Source organism: Erithacus rubecula, assembly GCF_903797595.1.
Source record: "Erithacus rubecula genome assembly, chromosome: 1".
Classification (NCBI taxonomy): Eukaryota; Metazoa; Chordata; class Aves; order Passeriformes; family Muscicapidae; genus Erithacus; species Erithacus rubecula.
The window spans coordinates 91,082,080-91,098,348 of record NC_136658.1 but is presented as its reverse complement, the minus strand read 5'-3'; the positions used below and the strand labels follow the sequence as shown (position 1 = coordinate 91,098,348).

Below are 16,269 nucleotides of genomic sequence, written 5' to 3'. Positions count from 1 at the left end.
TTAAGTCCTGCCTTAACGTTCTATTTACTGCATTCCATTAAAAAATACAAACCAAACAACAACAACAAAAACCCAAAACAAATACAAAACCAAATCAAACAAAACAAAACAAAAAAGCAAAAAAGCAAACAACCCCACCCCCCCCCCCAAAAAAAAAACTAATATAAAAGTGCCCCCTTTACCCCCAGCAAAAGCACAACCTTCTGACTGAACACATGGATGTATTTTATCTCTAGTTATGCTTATAGTGAGAGTGATCCATCTGGTATTTCTCCCCTGATTCACTAGCTCCTCAGTTTACTATATAATGTATTCATGTGGGTGGCTTTTCATACCATCATCAGACCAAGCCTTCCTGCACATTCTACACATTTGTCTGTCTTATATTTAGGACCATTTTAAGTTCTGATTTCCTTCCCGCATTTTCTTAAGCCGAAAAAGTCTCTGTGCATGACCAACCACAAACAGCACAGAAATCCAATAATTTTAATTAACTCAAGCAAGCCTCTCTGGGTGATCATGTGGACAAGCTGAACAGTGCTGACTGAATGCGATGTGTGCATTGCATTGCGACGGGTTACATCACGAGTCGTGACATGATGTAACCCCACGCAGCATGATGTAAGCGTCGTCATACATTGGAGATTTAAAGAAATCAGCATTCTCTCCTCTCCCTCTGCTCATTTCCAGGAGTGTACTTCCATTCATGATCTAGCACTTGATAACCAGTCCCTCTTTTGAGTCATGAATGCTTGTCTATTCTTCTTCTTCTTCTTCTTCTTCTTCTTCTTCTTCTTCTTCTTCTTCTTCTTCTTCTTAATCTTCTCCTTAGTTATAATAATATTTTCCCTTCTAATTTTGAGCAATGCAGCCTCAATCCTTAAAAGACATGTTATTTTAATTCTATGTACATATATAGGTACAGTTGCTCTCTGTCAGTTAGCATAGATTTCTGGTGAAAATTTAAAAGAAAATTAGTCATGCTGTGTTAAAAAATGTTTCACAGGTCTGAAGGGTACAAATTATTTATTCCAGTTTTAAAATGGTGTAGCCAAACCATAGGTTGAAACACCTTTGATTTGTATTGCCAGTTTCATGTGGGAAATTGTGCTCATGACTTCTTAAAATACGTTATTTCTATTACAACTTGGTGCATTTTTTTACATCACTGCAGTCCTGAATCAGTTCAGCCTGTCTTCTGTGTGGATGTTAGGGTGATTTGTCTTGCAATAATGGCTTCCTATTGCCATTGCTGCTTTCAGAACGGACTTTTGTATGTTCCTCTTATTACTGTGTCCATTCTGAAACTAAGTTAGCAAGCACATATGCTGTAAATTTTAATTAGCCTTAGAAACTGAGATGCAATTCTTTTCTGTACTTGTGTACAAGTAATTGTGTGATTGGCTTTGATGCTTTGAGGAAGTTTATTTTAAGAAAAATATGAACCATTTGTAATTTTCTAAGGGTGAACAGAGGCCTACATTTTATCCCCTAACAAAACTGTATTCCTTTTATGATCATAAAGGTGGTACCAAGTATGATCAAATAGCAAACTTTAAAGGTTGAATAAAATCAACAAGAACAAAGACAACCCTTTTGGAAACTTAATTCTAGGATTCTCTGATCCCATGTGAGAACTAGGGGCAGTAACTAGTCCTTCTTTGATCCTAATATCAATTTAGCATGTGCTTTTGAATTCACTGCTACAACATCTTAAATAATTATTGTTGTTATAAAAGTCTATTTTCTCCACAACACCATTAAAAACTGAGGTTGAAAGTGTTTTAGGACCACACAAAACACTTTTATCCTGTTCCTTTCTTTCAAACTGTCAGTCCTCTCATGCATCAGAATAAGGAATCCTGATGGTGCAAGGGACTTCTGTGTGAACTAAACTTCTTTGTGATTTTTCCCAGAGAGTTTGGTGATCAATCTAGGCCATGAAACACACAGTTCACCATCTCTGCTCCACAAATTTTATTTTGAACATGAATCAGTTCCATTTATCTCAGTTAAATTAGACATAACTCTGTGGTTCACCTTTTTTGAGTTATTGGTGCCAGCTATATGATATAACATGCTTAAATGCTAATAATGGCACCAAATGCTAATAAATATTTGGTATTTCAGTATGTTTTTGTCATTTTTTAAAAGCATTTATTGGTTTTGAGTTGTTAAAGATTAATAGCTTTTAAATATATTAATTTCTTTAGAGGAATTCAACACTGTGTTTTCACAGAAAAGTTGGCTTCATACATGAGATCTGTAAAGGAACAATTCAACTATGTTATAATTCCTGGTTTAGTTTTTGTTTTTTTTTTTTTTTTTTCTATTCTCTGGATGTAATTGAGGGTTATAACTGAATTACTTAACATACAAAATCATTTTTGTCTTCCAGAAATACAGAGTACTAATGGAAGACTTTCTACTATATGCTGTGTAAAAAATAATCTGGATGTAAATGTATCATTCCTGATAAAACCTGCTATACCTGGCTATTACATGCTAATGTACACGATTTCTGTATTTTCAGAATAATTTCATGCTGTGCTTTGATATTGTGAGTGCTGCATTTAGTAATATTTTTTAAGGTTTTCATCACTAGGGTAATGCTCAAGCCTTTTTCCTTGGAAGTGATGTATAATCTGGAATCTAACAATCATGTATCAGGCTCCAGTGATTGCTACTACTGAGCATGACTATTAGTTTTTAAACATATTACTTTAGAAGTACATCCAGCACTGTACTGTTTACTTTTTACTCAGAAAGAAAAAAAAAAGAGAAAGAAGTACACCTTGTTTGAAATTGTCCCAAAGTGGGGCAGGCATTGTTTATCCCCACAAACTGCAGAGTGAATGGCTCATATTTTACAGGCATTTAGATGTTTTGCTACTTAAATTAAAAAATGTAGCTCCTTAAGTTTAAAAAACATAGCTCCCTCATTTCCCTAGCTTTATAAACTGCCTTTGAAGATATTAATATTCTTTCTAGCCTTGGCTCATGTAGTTTCTATGCTTGGCAAATTGTACAATATGATAATTCATCCTCTTTTCCAGGTCATTAACAGAATATTAAACAACATCAGCTTAATATACAGAATATTTCACAAGACCGTTAATGTTTTGCTAGATTGAAAATTTCCCTCTGGTTACAATATAACATACCCTGTGTTGCTTTTTAAAATTCCATCACATTACTTCACCTCTTTCTCCATGAATAATTATGTTCTCAATATCTCATGGAAAAAGGTTTATGATAGTTTCTTTTTTGAAAACACAAATGAATTTTATCAACATTTTTTCCTTGATTTTGATATATATATACATGTTATATGTTCCTACTAATCTCTTGTAGTAATTTATTCTAATTAGACACTGAAGCATTTCACTGTCAAATCAATAATTTTATTCTCTTTTGGGAATAACATACTGGTTTATAATTTATGTGTCTAAGGATATAGGTGGTAGTAATAATTCTTCTGACAGTTCAGTTTATCAAAATATGTCTTGTTTAACTATCTTTTATACATCTTTAATTCCTGATTGCTTTAAGAGAAATGAATATTGTCTGTTGCTTTTTGTAAAACTAGATACATAGAGAAGAAAAAGAGTAGAACAAGGTGATATTAACAAGAATTGCTAGAGAAACTGAAATATCATTCGATTATTACTGAATGCTGAAAGAGGGAGAATAACTGAAGACAGAGTGAGATTGAATTAATTTTTATATTCTAGAGTGTTGACCTGGTAAATCCCAGCCAGCTCACTCAATGCTCACTCATTCCTCCCCCAGTGGGATGGAGGATCGTATCAAAAGGGTAAAGGTGAGAAAATTTATGGATTGAGATAAAGACAGGTTAATCGATGAAGCAAAAGTTGTGCACACAGGCAAAGCAAAACAAGGGATTCATTCACTGCTTCCCATGTGCATGCAATTGTTCAGCCATCTCCAGGAAACCTGGGATCTCTCACATGTAGCAGTGACTTTGGAAGACACTGAAAATCCCCCTGCCTTCCTCCTCCATGCCCTGCTTTATATGCTGAGCATGAAGCCATATAGAGTGGGACATTCCTTGGGTCAGTCAGGGTCCTCTGTCCCTGGCTGTGTCCCCTCCCAGCTCCTTGTGCATCCCCAGCCCTCACACTGGTGGAGTAGGGTGGGGCAAGAGGCAGAAAAGATCTTGACTCTGTGCGAGCTCTGCTCAGCAATAGCTCAAACATCCCTGTGTTACCAACACTGTTTCCAGCACAAACCCAAAACATTACCCATGCAAGCTACTGGAAAGAAAATTATCTCTACCCCAACCAAAACAAGCAGAGGTAGGAAAGTATGTATTGTGAATAGTTAAGCAAGATTCTAGGGTAAAGTTAATTGACAAATTAAAACATAATAACATTAAAAAAAAATGAGGGAAGAAAAAGAATAAATTCTTGTAAGGAAAATATAAGAACATGACTTTAGAAAGCTTAACCACTATGAAAAAAAAGAATGGTGTCACAGGATGCAAAAACATGTGAAGCAAAGAAGGAAGTGTTGGAAGAAAAGAATTTGTCAGATGATGTTGGTTTCTTGGTGTGAAAATCTGAGAGCTACTCTTGAGAGAGGGAACATTATCAATTACTTTAATGATCTTGTTTGTACCATACTGCTGATATTAATGAATTTGAAATCTATTTTCAAAGGCAAGAGTCTGAATCACAAATTAAGGGTTGTTACCAGAATTGCTGCTTTTTACAAAAATCTGTAATAAGCTTCCAAGGGAAATTTATGCAGAGACCTGTGAAATGAGATACTAAAATGAAATGTAGTGAAGTCAATATGGGACAGAAAAGGGCAGAGCACTTTGATCATGAGGAAAATTATATCACCAGAGTTAAAATATGGATGACAGCAGGAGTTTATTTTGAAATGCTAAAATGTAGAATATTGTTTGTTGAACTCTATATGATATTTTACAGAATGTCCCCTCCTAGATTTGTTGCAAGAATTATTAAACTTGCTCCAAATCTAATGTGTCAGAGATTTTACAAAGCACGCAAAATAAAACCAAAATAAGCCCCTGGAAAGGGTGAACATGCTTGCTTTTATACAGCCAAGATTTTGATTGGCTTTCTGGGCTGCAAGCCCATATCTTATGTCCAATTTTTTCATCCACCAGTATTCCAAAATCCTTCTCTTCAGGGCTGCTCTCAATCCATTTATCTACTGATACTGAAATAAATGCTCAGACGCAGGTGCAGGACCTTGCACTTGGCCTTGTTGAATTCCATGAGGATCACACTGGCTGATTGTTCCAGGCTGCCAAGGTCCCTCTGGCTGGCAGCCCTTCTCTTCCATGTACTACACAGCTTGGTGCTGTCCACACTTTTGATGGTATGTTCAATCACACTGTGTCATTGATAGAGATATTGAATAGTATTGGTCCTAGTGCACAGCCTTGAGAAACACCACTGTTACTGGTTTCCACTTGGACATTGAGCTGTTGACCATTTTTATCAGCAGCCATGGGGTCAATTTCTAATCCATCCAAATCCAAATCCAAACCCAGATCTTCCATCAAATGTTTAACTCCCCAATTTATCAGCAAGATTGTTTTAAGGAAAACACCTTTCAGAAGCAGAGATAGATAATATCTATAGCTTTTCCCTTATTCCATAATAATCATGGAAGGCCACTGGGTTAGTCAGGCCTAATGTACTGATGATTTTCTTTTCACTTTCTATGGCAAATTTCATCAGGGCTTACTGGGAAGAAATATGAAATTATCCACAGTGGTGCCTGGAAAGTAAAATAGAGTACAAAGGACATTCTCAGGTATTTTCTCTGTTGCTAAAGGATCCAAGCATGAAAGCCTAAAAAGAGTGTGAGAACTTGGCAAATGTCACACAGACACACACGTACAACCACATACACATACAGTGGAACTAATGGAATTTGCCTTTTGGCAGCTGTCCAGCAGGAACAACTACTACAAAAATCACCTTTCACCTGGTGCTTTTGTTCATTTCAAATTATGCCTCAGGAGAAAAACAGTTGGCAGAAACTGAGTGTTCTTTAGTGGGGAGGGGAGAGTTTAAAGGCACAGGGTAAGTTCATCTGCTACACCACGTAGTTTCTGTCAGGAGACTTTGAGCTTGGACAGGAGGTTTGGTTGGTGCCAGGAGGAAACCCTGACAGATTTGATCACAGCAATCTGTTTTTTGCTGTGCTATTACATCTGATACCTTCTTCTTGCTGCCATTAGTGGTAGGAAATTTGGCTGTGGTGCCAGCATTTCTGGTTTGTTCGTGTAAGTGTGTTTCAGTATTGGTATGACTGACAGAGTAACAACAGCATACAGGCAGGTATAATTGGAACGGATGTTGTGCCAATTTTACCTTCAGACAACCTTGCTAAATCCCTTTGTCAGTGACCTTCAACAGACTCATGCTCTGTGGCTTATTTTCCTGAGCAAAACCGCCAATTATAGTTAATTTCCTCAAATAGATGGTAGGTGTTTTAAATTGTAAATTGCACTGATTGAGAAAAGGAAACATTCAGCTCTCTTCTACAGCTGAATACAAATGCAGAGCTAATGGGTTTTCTTCTGTAGGACTTGAAGGTGCATATGACAACAGATAACATCAGCACATCTAAAATACTATTGCTTAGATAAGTCAAAAGAAGAAAAACCTGACCTGTTGCCTTTCACAAGAACTACTTATATTTAGTCAAAGATGACTGGAATTCAATTTCTCAGAAGTTGTTGCATGCATAAGCTGTATCATTTCACATCTAATTCCATGTAGTTCATATATAATTCCTATAAAATGCAAAATTTAACTTGCCTTTCTTCAGATGGAATAGTAAATCACATAATACAATATTGATATTATATAATTCTATTGTTTTGTATTGTATCAAATGGCACATGCCATGTAGCATTTACATCAAAAAGGGCTTTTTATTACTTGCTTCTAATTTCCTACTTCTGTCAGATAATTATAATTGACAAGCCCCTGTTATTAATTTCTAAACTTTGAGTAAAGCATGGGCCCCAACACTGAAAGTACAAAATGTGAATTATGCTTGGAACAGTGCAAAATGGAAAGTCAAAATGAGATACGAGTCTTATCCAGTTTGTTCAATAGACAAAAGATTTTCTCACCAGTACAGATATATAATCCACATATTATTCAAAACCAACTGATATTTTTAAATAATGGAGTTTAGACAGATCAGATACTAGTGAACTCAGTGCTGTGCTGCTGAATTTTGAGTTTAAGTCATTATTCTGACCACCAGTTATGAGGCTAGCTTAATATAATAAAGAATTATATAGCATGTATAAAAGAAAATGGCCTGTGTTCCACTTTAATATTGCAGATAAAATACCACAGTTTTGAAATATGCCCAAAACGACTGCTTGGAAGTAGTTAAACTGTAGATAATACAGAATGCTCCAGGTTTTGTCTGTGCTTTCCCCTTCCTCATTCCTCTTCCCTAATATTTTTCTGTGAAAACAAAAAATCTTACCAAGTTGATGACAAAAAGTTATTACCAGTTGTTTGGGATAAAGACACTAATTTTTGTTTTGAAAAGTCTTATAAATTTTCAGTAATGAGTAATAATGAATAAAATATTTACATGACCTTTATATTCAAGGTTCTGTCTTATTTCCTATATATCTGTTATTCAATTCTAGGGAAAATCTTTTATGTACCCATATAATTTTGGGAAGTATCAGAATAATTATATATTCATATTTCACATTGTAAAGCTTTTCATCATATACAACTTAACTCTAATTTTCCCACAAACAGCTATAGTATGTACTATTCCATCTTTTAAACTTATACTCTTTTTTTAACAACTTATTTATTTGATAGTCTAATTGTTTATTTGGTTTGGTATAATTAATTTCAGTAGGATTTAATGCCTTGTTTTGTGCAGATGAAGATGTCATTAAAATGTAGTAGAGAAAAAACCCTGAAAATATAGCTATGTGCTAAACCTAAACCAAACCAACCAGCCAAACAAAATAACCCCAAAACCCAGAAAAGTTTTTATCTCCATCGGATGTCTCATATGGACCTTCTATTTACCTGTAACCAAGACTCCCAAGATTTCCAGATAAAAACTAAAGGGTCAAAGATCCAGTAAGCATCAAAATATGGTGCCAAACTATTATCTATCACAATGGAATAAAATTATTGTTTCACAGGATCCACTGACATAACAAACACAATTGCTACCTGAATTCTCCAAAGGCAACCACAAATTGAACTAGTCTTCAAAATGAAGAATTAAATAGCTGCATCAAATAATTAGATGTATTCTTAAGAGCTGATTATTCAGTTCACAGCTTCCTACAAATGTCCAAAGGGAGAATTTGCACAAACAACTTCACCAGTATACTTAAATGCAGAGTTCGTGCTTGCAGTGTTCACTTGTCTGCCCAGAGGGTTCATTCACAGTAATTTTAAATGGCATATAGGTACTTATTTTTCTTAAGTGTATTTGAAAGATTCACCCTTTAGATATTGGTAGTATAGGGACTTATAGACCCTACCTATATATGGCCATGCTCCTCTGGTTTCTTGTGCACTAGCAGAGCATGGGAAATTGAGAAGTCCTTGACTTAGGGCAAGCATTAATCAGGAATAACTAAAACATCAGTGTGTTATCAACATAATTCTCATACTAAATTCAAAATACCACACTGCACAAGTTGCTATGAAGAAAATTAATTCTATACCAGCTGAAACTAGGACACAGTGTTACTACATTCACACTTTCACAAGTGCATCACTTCAGCAGGGAAATGTCAGCTATTTGAGGTCACTCCTATGATTTCAAACTGACAGCGTTTCAACTGATGCTTGCACAGAAAAATGCTTATATCTGAATTAATTAAACTATATGATAGTTTTATGTTGTTAATTAGTCTTTCATTATTGAATCAGAAAGCATTTCAGGCTTCATCCAGTTTTCCATCAAATAAAGCAGTTTCAGTTACACTGGAAGTGCAAGAAACACTCCTCTTATTTGTTGGAGGTCACTGAAAGGATAGGCTTTACAATGCCCTCTTTCTTTTGAGCCATTATAGATTGTGTCAAAGCAATGCACTCTATTTAGAAGACAGCAAGTTCTAGTTATGGTGTAACTTGTATTACAAAAACCCTTGTAAAAACTATTAGTGAATTTATGTGGCTACTCATTTCTATTTTAGGTACGACTGCTCTAAAATAATAATAATTTTATTAATAATAAGATGAATATGAACAATATGTTAAATGTTAATTCAATAGCTGTAAAAATTCTTATTATTGGCAATTTTTATTCAAAGAAAGTTTAGGAGATAAGAAGTGTGCCAAAATGAATTAACAGGTGTTAAAATAAAAATTTATTCTTTTTATAAATTCCTTTCCAGGATGAATAAATACAGTCTTACTAGATGCAAATATTTTCAGAAAAAGAAATGACATTTAAGTGTGTTTCCTTCAGTAACCATAACATGTGTACAGTATAAGTGTCAGTATTTATCTTCATCATAGGCCTATTTTTAGAAGTCTTTTCAAAATAAATCTCTCACTTTCCAAAAATATAGTATATAGGAAAATTCCTTTCATAACATACATGGAATAAGATCTATATCAGTTATTTGTTTAACAGAGAATAGTATAATCAGCAGATAGACCAGCCAAAACTTCATATAACAACATCCCTCCTGAGTAATAACTTGCTGCTGTTTTTGTAAACTCTTTTTGGTCCTAAACTAGTGATCAAAATAGATACTATCTATAGAGATAGTCTAAAGATTTTCTCTACCTCAGAATCTGTTGGATATTATAATTTCTTCGTTGAGTTGTCCATGTCAGCATACTGGTGTGGAAAAAATTATAAGGAAAGGAACTCCAATATAAATCACAGATCTAATAACTTTTATTAAATCATAATGAGTAATTGTCTTCAAAACATCCCTACTTCTGAAAAGTGATTGTAGTCTTTTGTATAATTATGTGGGACCCTAAAGTCACCCTGTGTGACAATTCATAAAGTTCATTGTCCTGCATTGACTTATTGAAAAATTAAACCTCATTTAAAGCATGCAAAAATTAATGATGGACTGATTTAATGCACCTACTATTGTCCAGGAAAGCATCTTGTGGGAAGCACATAATTAAGAGCACAGACTAATCATTATTTCTCTCTTTATTTGGTAAGAGCAGTATTCAGCATACTGCCATTTGTACAATATCATCTCACTCTCATTATGCATGGAACAGTTAATGCTCAGAAAGATTCAAGGAGTTTTTTTTTTTCTGAAAAGGTTTGTGTAATCAGGTGAATGAAATCTATAGGCAGAGTAGAGTACAGAACTGAGATAATGACAATCCCATATATTTTATGCAACCTCTTTTTCAACCTCAGAATTTTTTTTTTTCAATAGCTTTTGTATTGGTTCTCTGAAACTCTTTGAAAAATCTTGTGAAACAGCATTTTCTTTTCGATTTAATCCTTGCTAATGCATGGAACACAAAACTGTAGGGATTTCAGCTGATCTTCTTTACAGTCCATTCAACTATGGATATCCACACACAACTGTCTTTTAATTCTCTTTTCTTGAAAAGGAACATTTCCTGGATATGCAGCAACATCTATGTGTTTTCTCTGGAATCCAAATAATTTTTGTGTGTGTTGCAGATGGAGTGATTAGGAACATGAATTGAATTATCTTGCATGCTCCTTAGAAAAATGTTGCTGCTTTACAGAGCTAGCACTAGTAAACCAAATTTTTTTGTTTTCTTGTTATAAATGGCATTATAATAATGGCTACTTTAATCATGTGTCTTCTGCTATTCAGTGATAATATGGGAATTAAAACAAAGCTAAACACATTTCATTCAGGCAAATATAAGCAAATTTCTGAGCTTTCATTGAGTTTCACATTGAAAACTACCTAGAACAGCAGGAATCTAAGTCTTTATATTATTAAGGAAAGAATTAGGAGGTGTCTAATTTATGGCTAAGGACTTCATGGAAGTCATTAAACATGGCTGTTTGCTGGAGTTATGCACATTGTTGATGTATTATAACTTAATTTTAATATAATTATGGGGAGGAAGTGCCAGAAAATAAAACTAGTTTCTTTCTGGTAACTGATTAGCTGTATAGAGCTTTCTCATGTGCATTTATGTGTACATATTTACTTATATGTCTACACCCACACTCAATTACACACATGTTGCCATTATTCAGTTAAGAAAAATAGTTGTTTGAATTCAGACAATATGAATATATTTTTCTTTCTCTGGTTAAATGAACAGACTTCCAAACAACAAGTTTAGATATGTATTTGGATATACATAAGATATATTGCCTGCCTTTGTGATCTTTCCTAGCATAGGGGATCCACAGTCAACTTCTACATCACTTTAACAAGCTGAAATTTTAAAAATCATTTTCCTCACTCTATTTGAAGTGTCAAATGCCTCATTTAGTCTTTCTTCAGCTGCCAAGTTAGAACTTCTTTTTTACAACTAAAAAGGTTCCTGGAGAGCCTTGGCCATAGGGATGAGCAAGGTAGAGTGTTGTCCATCCCAATGATGGACCCTTGTTTTGGACATGAAATGACTCAAGTCTTGCACACTAGATGAGCCTCAAGGTTATCCCACCAGTCTTAGGAGAAGTGCTGAAAGAAAATTTTGCTTTTTGAATGTGCTCTTGAAACTGTAATGAACTGTTGACTTACCTGATTGTAAAATTGTAATATTTTTCATGGGATGGGAAAACACGAGCTTTATAGTTCTAATAAAATGACTGTATAAAAAAGACATATCACTGAGAAAGTGACTGTTAAATCCTGTATTAATCTGGTTTGAGCTGGAAATTTCCAGAAGGTTAAGCATGTGCTATGTGAAACTGGGAGGTCATACAACTAATAATGTGCTGTGTGATTTTAGAAAACTGAGCCCTTTTCCAAATTTAAATGGGGTCAAAAGGTATACTGTGTGACAGATGGAGCAATTGCATGCAAAATGCAAAGAAATGGCATCAGCTTAACCAGTTTTGGGTGATTTTTTCTGCCATTAGAGGCTTCAGAGTGAATACCTAATATGCAAGCCTGGTAAACTGTATGCATGGGATCTGCCTATATTACATATTTGTGACTTATATTATCTGAATGAAGTTGTAACATAAATTGTCAATACTACTGGGACAACTTGCAAAAACAGAAAGTCTGTTTCTGAATGAGATTTTTATTCATTATGCAAAGGAAATGTGAGCCAAAGGATATGCTTACAGCAGGGTGGCTTCATTTATGATAGATTTGTGCATGGCATTGAGAACAAATCTGGAAGTACAAGGTGACTGTACATCCATAGATAAAAAAAAATCAACTAATTTTTAATACTTTATTAACACATTGATCAGTCTTTCAAAATCAAAACCTTTTAGAGATGTTTGCTGACTTAATGTTTACAATTGCATTGCTTGCAGTCCTTCTAAGAGAGGAAAAAACGTAGCCTACGTGAAACTCTTCTTCATTATGACCATATTGGCTGAAGTTATTTTCAAAACAGCTTATATATGTACATATATATGAAAAAGAAGAAAAATCCTTCACAAAAGGTGTTTGGCAGAGTTCAGTAATGCATTGCACCATGCTCTCTTCACTCAGGACAAATGGAAAGAGGTCACCCAGCCTTTCATATATTCATTACAAAGTGACATATTTTTCTAGTAATTTTCATTAGCAGTAAGATATTTTTCTAAACTAGGAACTTTTATACAAATGTATTCTTCAGTAGAGCTAAGCTCTCTACAGCATATTTAAGATATGCAATTAAATAGTTCCTAACCTTGACAATTCGGAAAAAGAAATCTCATTCTATTTGCACTTGGAAACATTTTTCTCTGTTACTTTTCAGTTACTTTCTCAGTTACTTTTCATGAAAAGTGAAATGCAAACTTCAAAATCCAGGAACTCTGGTCAAACACCGGGTTAGTCAATAGAAATTCTCAGGGAATTCAGTCTTTAATGCACTAGATCATTACTACTACTACTGCTGGACCCCAGGTTGCTGTTGAAATTTACCATCTGTGTTTCATGTGGGATGAATGAGTAAGCAGTTCTTAGACTGCAGAGGGGCCAAATCCTATAAAACAGTGATAATATTTACTAGATGTATGGGAACTGAAGGTTAAAATTGCTGCTGCTGTGATTTGGGATAAGGAGAACATGAGATATGGGGAAAAAATTGGCCCAACCATGAGCACTCAAAAGAAGCTCCAAAGCAGAGGGAAGTGTTGATCTGGGACAATCAGCTGCTGCAGGCAGGCAATTTTTCTGAGCAATGGGAGTTTTCGAGTCATAATTCCATTCAGTCTCCTAGATTAATGCAACCTTAAACTAACCTTAGAGGCAAAGAAACTTTTTTTACGTTATGACATGGACTATTTTTTTAAAAATCTAAGGACAAATGAATTAACATTTTTCATAAAAAACCCCACAACATGATTCAAAAATTCCAATTTTTGCTCTCTGTGTAAGATAGTATATTTCTGGAAGCTTATATTTTTGAAAGATTCATATAATTTTTCTAAGTGATGCTCCTGCGTATTTTAGGTGGTTTGGGAGCTACTGAAATAATTCCAGCAATAAAATCTGTTCTCCTCAGACTGTTTCACACTAGCATTACCACCCACATGGCTTGTACCAGCAATAGTGTGGCCAGCAGGACCAGAGCAGCAATGGTCCCCCTGTATTTGGCACTGGTGAGGCTGCACCTCGAATTCTGTGCTCATGTTTGTGTTTCTCACTGCAGGGAGAGCACTGAGGCACTGCAGTGCTCTGTCATTGGACAGCAGAGGTGGTGAAGCATCTGACCACATGTTTGAGGAGAAGCTGAGGGAGCTGGGGGTGTTTAACTTGAAGGATAAGAAGCTCAGGGGACATTTTATCACTCTCTACAACTACCTGAAAGGAGTTTGGTGGGGGTCGTTTTCTTTTTCCAAGTAACAAGACGTAGGGTGAGATGAAATGGTCTCAAGTTTCACCAGCAGAGGTTTAAATTGGATATTGGGAAAAACTTCCTCATGGAAAGGGTGGTCAAGCATTAGAACACTCTGTCCAGGGAAGTTGTTGAGTCACCATCCCTGGTGGTGTTTAAAAGATATAGATGTGGCACTTAGGGCCACATTGGACTTGATGATCTTTTTCAGCCTTAACAATTACATGATTTTATGACTGGTGTGCACAGTATGAAAAAAATCCAATCTGAAATAGAAACCTGGTTTGAGAACTCATTGATGTAATCCATTTTACCAGATATCAAAATTAATATAAAGCCCTCTCAAACCCAAGAACTTAGTTACAAAAGTGCATTCCAGTTGCCAACAGGAAAATTATCTTACAACACAAAAGAAAAACAGCATTCCCACTCACATTGTAAATAAATACATTATAAGTTATAGAAATTTCTTTTGAAAATCGATTACAACACATTATTTTACATCTTTGAAGTAATTGAAAAGGAATAATGGATGTTTCAAGTATCACAGATTACCTTATGTCACATACTTTGTTAGATGATACATCTAATAGCATGATGTGAGCACATTTTCTAAATTCTCATTACACTTGTGTTGCTTTTTTCAGAAATACACTGAGACGGAGTCCCATTGGGAAGCACATTAAAGAGAAAATCCTATCAAATGTTATTCATATGTGTATTGAAGATTTTGGGGTGAGACAGTACCCAAATTAAAATGTTTTGGGGCACAACTACTTCTTTCACTCAAAAATACTTAAAATTAGAATTACAGTCCTAATAATTATGCACACAGTTTTTGTCTACAGGTACTGCATATATGGGGTCACACTGATTTTGAGCTTTTTTAGTTCATAGGAATAAAAATTTGTGATAGTTGATTTTATATTTTTCATATGATGATCATATTTTATATTAAACAATTAAAAGACTACCTTCCTGGGAAAACTAGTCTTGAAATTTGTTATTTGCATTCCAACTTGTTTCTATATGTATTTAATTGCCAATAAATAATATTTCTCATAAATATTTTACATGAATCAAAAATAGTTTAAGGGCAAGGTTGAGTATTTAGTTTATTTAAATACAAAATTTACTTTATTTGTGTATCACCTGAGAAAGTATCCAGCCTTCATGGGGCTATAAGTAATTGGGGACAATATTGAATAAAAGGACAAAACACGGATAATAACTGAGATTATGAGTATCTATTACTTCTGAAAGTAGAGATTAGAAAACATCTATGTTTCATTTACTTAGTCAATTATGTATTGGATATATCTAATGGATCCACTGGTGTACTGCATAAAAATATCTTTTGTACAACAGCATTGAAATGGAGATTTATGTGGAGATAGAGTATCAGTCACTGCTTTTCACATTTTTGCTCACTTATCATCATCACTGCATACATAGTGATAGAGCTTCCAGAAAATGCCTGTAGAAAAGGTGTATCCAGAGCACAAATAAAATAGTACACTGATTCCAAAACCATATATATTTAAAATTCTTAAATACTTTAGTAATAATAAGGATATTCTGTCTTACAATCATGGACTAAGATTTAATTGAAACCTTGGATTTTGAGGGATATAAATATAGTTAAAAAGCAGAATTTAAATAGGGAAATAAAAGGAGTAAATAATAATTATTTAAATACAATGTGATAAATTTAGACTTCATACATAAAATATACTGTTCTTTTTCAACATGACTTGAAAAAGTACTTCAAAATAAAGAAAATTCAAGAAAATTATTAGAGAGAATTATTAGAGAGCTTAAACCATTTTATTTCTTTAGTAGTTGTGTTAATTTCTAAACTAAATTATAAACTGAGTTTCCTCTTTGTATTTCACTCCTTATCAAGTAATTTACATTACAGAGGGTTAGTTGCTACAGGAGAAAGCAGAGTATAATAGAATGCCAGGAGCAAGAATAGCTTGGTGTATTTTTATTGTTTTAGTCAGAAAACAGAAGTATTGGCCAAGGATGGGCATGGTGAAAACTATGTTTATTTCCTCTTGCTCCCATAAGAATAGGCTATGACCTGTATGAGCATAAATGTTTACATGTGTGTGTGTGCCTGTGTGCCTGTGTGCATGTGCACTCCTCAAAAGCATTTTAAGAAAGCATATTGGATACAAATTAAAATGTATTAATTGCTAAGTCTTCTAATAAAGAAATGTGAGTTCTTTATCATGGTAAGTAAATGTTTTCAGTCAATTTCTAGGTT

At 34.4% G+C, this 16,269-nt stretch overlaps 1 protein-coding gene across 5 annotated transcripts in view; it reads left to right on the top strand.

The window, feature by feature from the left end:
- NLGN4X (neuroligin 4 X-linked) overlaps nucleotides 1-16,269 on the top strand; it is a 165,458-nt gene that overhangs the window by 75,997 nt on the left and 73,192 nt on the right. The window lies entirely within an intron of this gene.